Source organism: Telopea speciosissima, chromosome 1, assembly GCF_018873765.1.
Source record: "Telopea speciosissima isolate NSW1024214 ecotype Mountain lineage chromosome 1, Tspe_v1, whole genome shotgun sequence".
NCBI classification, from domain to species: domain Eukaryota; kingdom Viridiplantae; phylum Streptophyta; class Magnoliopsida; order Proteales; family Proteaceae; genus Telopea; species Telopea speciosissima.
The window spans coordinates 26,567,986-26,573,581 of record NC_057916.1 but is presented as its reverse complement, the minus strand read 5'-3'; positions in this window follow the sequence as shown (position 1 = coordinate 26,573,581).

Below are 5,596 nucleotides of genomic sequence, written 5' to 3'. Positions count from 1 at the left end.
TTAACTTGTTCATCAGATTGATCCATAGGTTACACTCAATGCACATGGATGGATGTCATGGCTGCAGGTGCATAATTTAAGTGAAGGTTTCAGCTAGGTTGGATGTGTGGCAAACTATCAGAGCTGAGTTGGGTGTAGCTCGGATTCATGATAAGTTACGAGAAAGTCGTTTGAGTTGGCATGACCATGTTCAATGGAGGCTTTCGGATGCTCCAGTTTGGAGGAGTAATTCAATTCAGATTGAAATATTTAAAAGAACCAGGGGCAAGCCTAAAATAACCCTAGGAGAGGTAGTGAGGAAAGACATACATAGCCTAGGTCTTCTACCATGTATGATTTAGAATAGAACTGATTGGAGAACAAGGATCCATGTAGTTGACCCCATTTTGTTTCAGCTAGGTTAACTGGTAAGGGCTTTTGTTGGTTGTTGCTCTGGGATTGCATCCCACCTTCACCTGGGGGGTTGGATTAGAATGATGATAAAAATCATATGGGAGAATTCTCTGTGCCGCAGTGCAGGCTGTGCCCAAGCACATGGGCTTGCCATTCAGGGGGCAGGGTGGTCATTGTGCCACCCCCATGGCCTTGTTGACATGGGATACAATAGGCCAAGCTTAACCCAGCCCAACCAGTTATGAAGCTGATATTAAATAGAGTTGGATCATGGATGTCTTTCCCAATATCCAACCGTTAAAACTTTTGTTGAATTTGTTTTCTCTTCGTCTCTATTGTTAGGGCAGAGTATTTTATGGGATTTTTTAAAATCCAATACAAAATTATTCAAGATTTAAGAATATTTTACTAAAATGCAATACAAATTTGTTGGAAAGTGACATTTTTTTCTCAAAAAAATCATGGTATTTTGACCATTAATACACTTGGCAACCAAAGAGGATTCCAACCCATTATCTAGTTGGATTCTTTCTCTCACCCAACAACGCCTAAAGACAAAAATAAATTTAAACTAAATTTATGAGTGATAATAAATTACTAGGAAAATAATTTACACGCCTTTCAGTGATTGGTATTGATTCCACCAAAAGTGATCGATCTATAATTTGATTTAACCACTTACCAAACTTAGGCTCCATATAAAAACAAACAATACAAAATTGCTTAAGGTTTAGAAATGGAAATATATTCTACTGAAATGTAATATAAAAATGGACGAACAACCCTGTTTTTAAATTTTAGGATATTTTTTTCAAAAAGGTTGTATTTTTAGTAGTAATGGAGGGACAAGAGTATAAAGGGTGGGAAACTGAGACTTCTTAATTGGTGGGATAGACTCAACCGCAATAGCCCCTGCCAGCTACGCTAGCACCTGATCTCAAAAGGTTGATATACTTGACATTCTCAGTGGACTCCAATCCATCATGTGGTTGGGATTTTTCTTACTCAACAATGCCCAAAATGCTTACTAAGTAATGTCAAAACTAAAAAAAAGGGATAAAAATAAAAACTAATATTAGTAAGTGAGAATAATTTACTAGGAAATTATTTTATGGTGATACAAACATAACTAAAAAAAGGCATAAAAATAAAAACTAAAATTTGTAAGTGTTAATAGTTTACTAAGAAAAGAACAATTCCTTTTGTTAGAGCTTGTCATACCTTTTAGTGATTAGTGTTGATTCCACCAAAAGCGTAGCGTGAGTGATCTATGATTGATTTAGTCATTTACCAAACTTAGCTCTACAAGGTTTAAGAATAATGAAATGCAATATAAAAAGTTGGAAAATAACCTTATTTTTAAATTTCAGGATATTTTCTCTCTAAAAAAGGTGATGGTATTTTGACCACTTATCATCCATAGAGGACTCCAATCCATTATGTGGTTGGATTCTTTCTCTGAAAAAAATATTTTGTGGTGACACAAACATAACCTTATTTTAAGGATTATGAAAGAACAATTCCTTTTGTTAAAGTTAAGCTTTTCAGTGATTGGTGTTGATTCCTCCAAAAGAATAGCATTGATGATTTATGATTGGTTTAGCCACATACCAAACTTAGGCCCCAAATAAGAATCATTACTTATCTTTGATGTCGGTCCCTCTCTCTCTCTCTCTCAATTTGATACAATATGGGAAAAAAAAAAAAAACTCTATACTGGAGTGTGGCCTACACCAGCACTCCCATGAGTCTCTCTCTCCTTCCCATATGAAAAGACATCTATGCCCTTTTATTTTGAGGAGGAGAAAGATAGACTCATGGAATACTAGCGTAGGCCACACTCCCAGACAGAAAACTACTTCCCATACAATATATATTAGCTATTACAAAACCGTTAAAGACGGAAAGTATTTAAAACAAAAGAAAAATTGTGTTTTAACCTAGTTTGGTGAAAAAGAATTTGTAACTTAACTTATTTTCTCCTTTTAGTACAACACATTTTGTTTTCACAGGGATATCATTTCAAATATCTACATTAAAAAATATGCAATACAATGGCAATTCTTGATAGTGATATAATGGTAAAATTCTATTTTGAATCTCGACTTAAAAATTTTTTAGGAATAAAACAAAGGATAATCAAAAGAAGGTTACAATTTCTAAGTTTGATCACTACTTTGGTGACAACGAGAAGCACCCTAAAACAAATATTTATATAACATTTCAAATAATTTGTGCAGTTTCTATTCATCCACGGTGAAAAAGGAATTCCTTCACCTATGGGTTTGGATGCCTTGGATGGGCATCAGGAATCGTAGGGTAATAATGACCCTAGATGGATGTAATTTTTCTTCATTCACGGTGGAAGAAAACTTTCTCGTTAAACAAATATAACAGTCTCCTTCTCAACATAGACACTTTAGCTATTTGGAATAGTATAGAGTCTTCCAAGTAATGGAGTTTTCATTAAGCCAGAGGCTTCAATTCCAAGAGAGTGCATGATGAAGAAGAGTCTTCTAAAGTGTGAAAGAAGAGAAGTCTATAGAAAGGAGAGATATATCCACCAAGAAAAAAAGGAAAAAGTGTGCGGCCAAGAATGATGAGACACCAAGATAATGAGAGAAAGTGAGTGACAAAAGGAGAAGAGAGAGGGGAGCACAAGCATACTAGCAAATTAAGACAAAATAGGATTTCCATATTTACCAAAACTTCGTTAAATGGTGGGTTTGTTCTTTCTTCTTGTAAAGATTTAAATAGTGCAAAGAGCCTGGATTTGCTTACCAAAAGATCATTTTAGGGTTTGTTTGTGCATCGTCTTGCTGTAAAGATTAAAAGGGTGTAAAGAGCCAGGAAGATCAAGCCTTCTCTGTTTCTTCTTTTTGTTTATCAAAAGTTCATTTTAGGATTATTTGTGCTTCTTGTTGTAAAGATTAAAAGAATGCAAAGACTCATGAAGAGCCTTCTCTTCCAGCAAAAGAGCACAGTACGATATAAAGCCAATAAAGACAAGCTTAAGGATCAAAACAAGAAATTAAAAATGATAAATCAAAAGCCAGGGAGGGGCACAAACAACAATAAAATGATGATACATCATAAATAAGGGAGAGAAAAACGATCATAAAATAATAATACATTAAGAAGCCAGGGTGGAGGGAGAGATAAGTGGGAAGTCATAACATATATGTGGCTAAAAATGTCTTTTTGCTAAAGTGTTCGGACTTGTTGAACGAATTGGGAAAAGCTTATTTCTGATCTCAAAACTCACGGCTTTTCAAATCGATTCTACAGTGCGCGACGAAGAGGTTCATCATCTTCTTTTATTTCTGATCTCAAAAACTTTTTTTTTTTTTTTTTTTTGAACTGGAGGTGTCCGGCCTTTGGCCGACTAATTCCCCCAAGGCTCGTGCACGATCCTACAATACAAACGAGTTGGAAGATACTAGAACCCCTATGTTCACCAAGGATTTTCCTCTCAGGCGAGTGACCCTTAGGGGGGAGGCAGAGTCAACCTATTCATATTTTATTTTATTTTTCTTCTTTCAATTCCTCTTCTTGAGTTTATGGCATTTGGTATCTAATGACAATAGTGGGAACATAGACTATAAAACTAAAATCAAGTTTAGTTGAACAAGAAATGCATTATCCATGCAATATTTCAATATATCAAACCAAATCCTAGACCGTTTCAAAGTAACAAGGGTGTTGGAAATATAATGTATATAATGGGCACTATTTAGTGTGACAACTTGTAGATCACCAAAATATCAGTATAGACGTTGAAGTGGGATTGTAAACATCAATAAACGTCCTTTTGTATCATCGGAATAGAAGGTAGTAGAGTTGAGTCGTATCAAATGATACTCCTTAAGGTTTTTAAACACCTCAATTTGTGCAATCTGAGTTGACCATGTGTTTACAAACTAAAACAATTTTCTAATTACATAAGTTGCACTACTAAATGTGATTACATAGGGAAATATGAAGGTTATAGTCAATAAGTCACTAATCCTGACAGACTATGGTAGAGAGGCAAACTGAATTTAGAATTACTTCCGAAAAATATTAGAAAAAAGGGCAAGAAGAAAACAAAACAAAGTAGAAAGAAGAAATGAAAGATGGAAAATGAAAAATGAAAGTAAGAAGAAAGAGGATTGGGTCGGCTACATGGATCATTTCAAAACAAAACAAACTAGAAAGAGGAAATGAAAGTAAGAAGAAAGAGGATAGCCCAGTAAATTAGGAGAAGCTTAGCTACCTGGTGTCGACAACGTGGATCCTAGCACTCCAATAGGCTCTATCTAAGGTCATACTTGATACAAGGCCCAGACTATGCATGTCATTCTTCACAACCTCACCTATGGTCATTTTAGGCCTGCCCCTAGCTCCTTCGATCGGAATCAGATCGCTCCTCCTTACTGGGGCATCCTCAGGCCTCCGTTGCACATGGCCAAACCACCTTAGATGACATTCTCGGAGCTCGTCGCTGATTGGAGTAACTCCCACATCAGCTCTAATAAGTTCGTTCCTCACTTTATCCTTCCTAGTTTTGCCGCATATCCATCTTAACATCCTCATCTCTGTCATACATAGTTTCGTTATATGACTTTTCTTAACTGCCCAACATTCTACCCCATGCATCATAGTTGGTCGGACAACAGTCTTTTGGAACTTTCTTTTAAGCTTTAAAGGAATGTGTCGGTCACACAGTATTCCTGTCGCATCTCTCCATTTCATCCATCCCACTTTAATTCTTTGTGAAACATCATCATCAATATCACCTGATTTGAGTATGATAGACCCCAAATGTCTGAAAGAGTCACTTGACGCTATCTCTCTCTCCTCAATTTTCACCATGTCATCATCCATCATAGTGTGACTAAGATTACACATCATATTTTGAATCGCCTAAAAGAAATAAAATTTTATTTTGAATATTAAATTTTAAAAACCATTTAAATTCCTACAATGGATCACTCTAGCCGAGTTGTTTGAATCAGTAGGTTCAACCACTGAATGTCCTAAACTGAATTGAAATGCTTGTACACAAAGAGTGGAATTCTTGAGCCATCTGCTGCTAGGGTACGAGGATGGAGTAAGAGAAATAAGAATGTACTAGAGGAACAGTTACACACTCTTCTTTCAAAGATACAGCTCCGTTTGGCTACATTCAAGTTGTTTTTCTTTGTTCTACCCAAAATTTTTT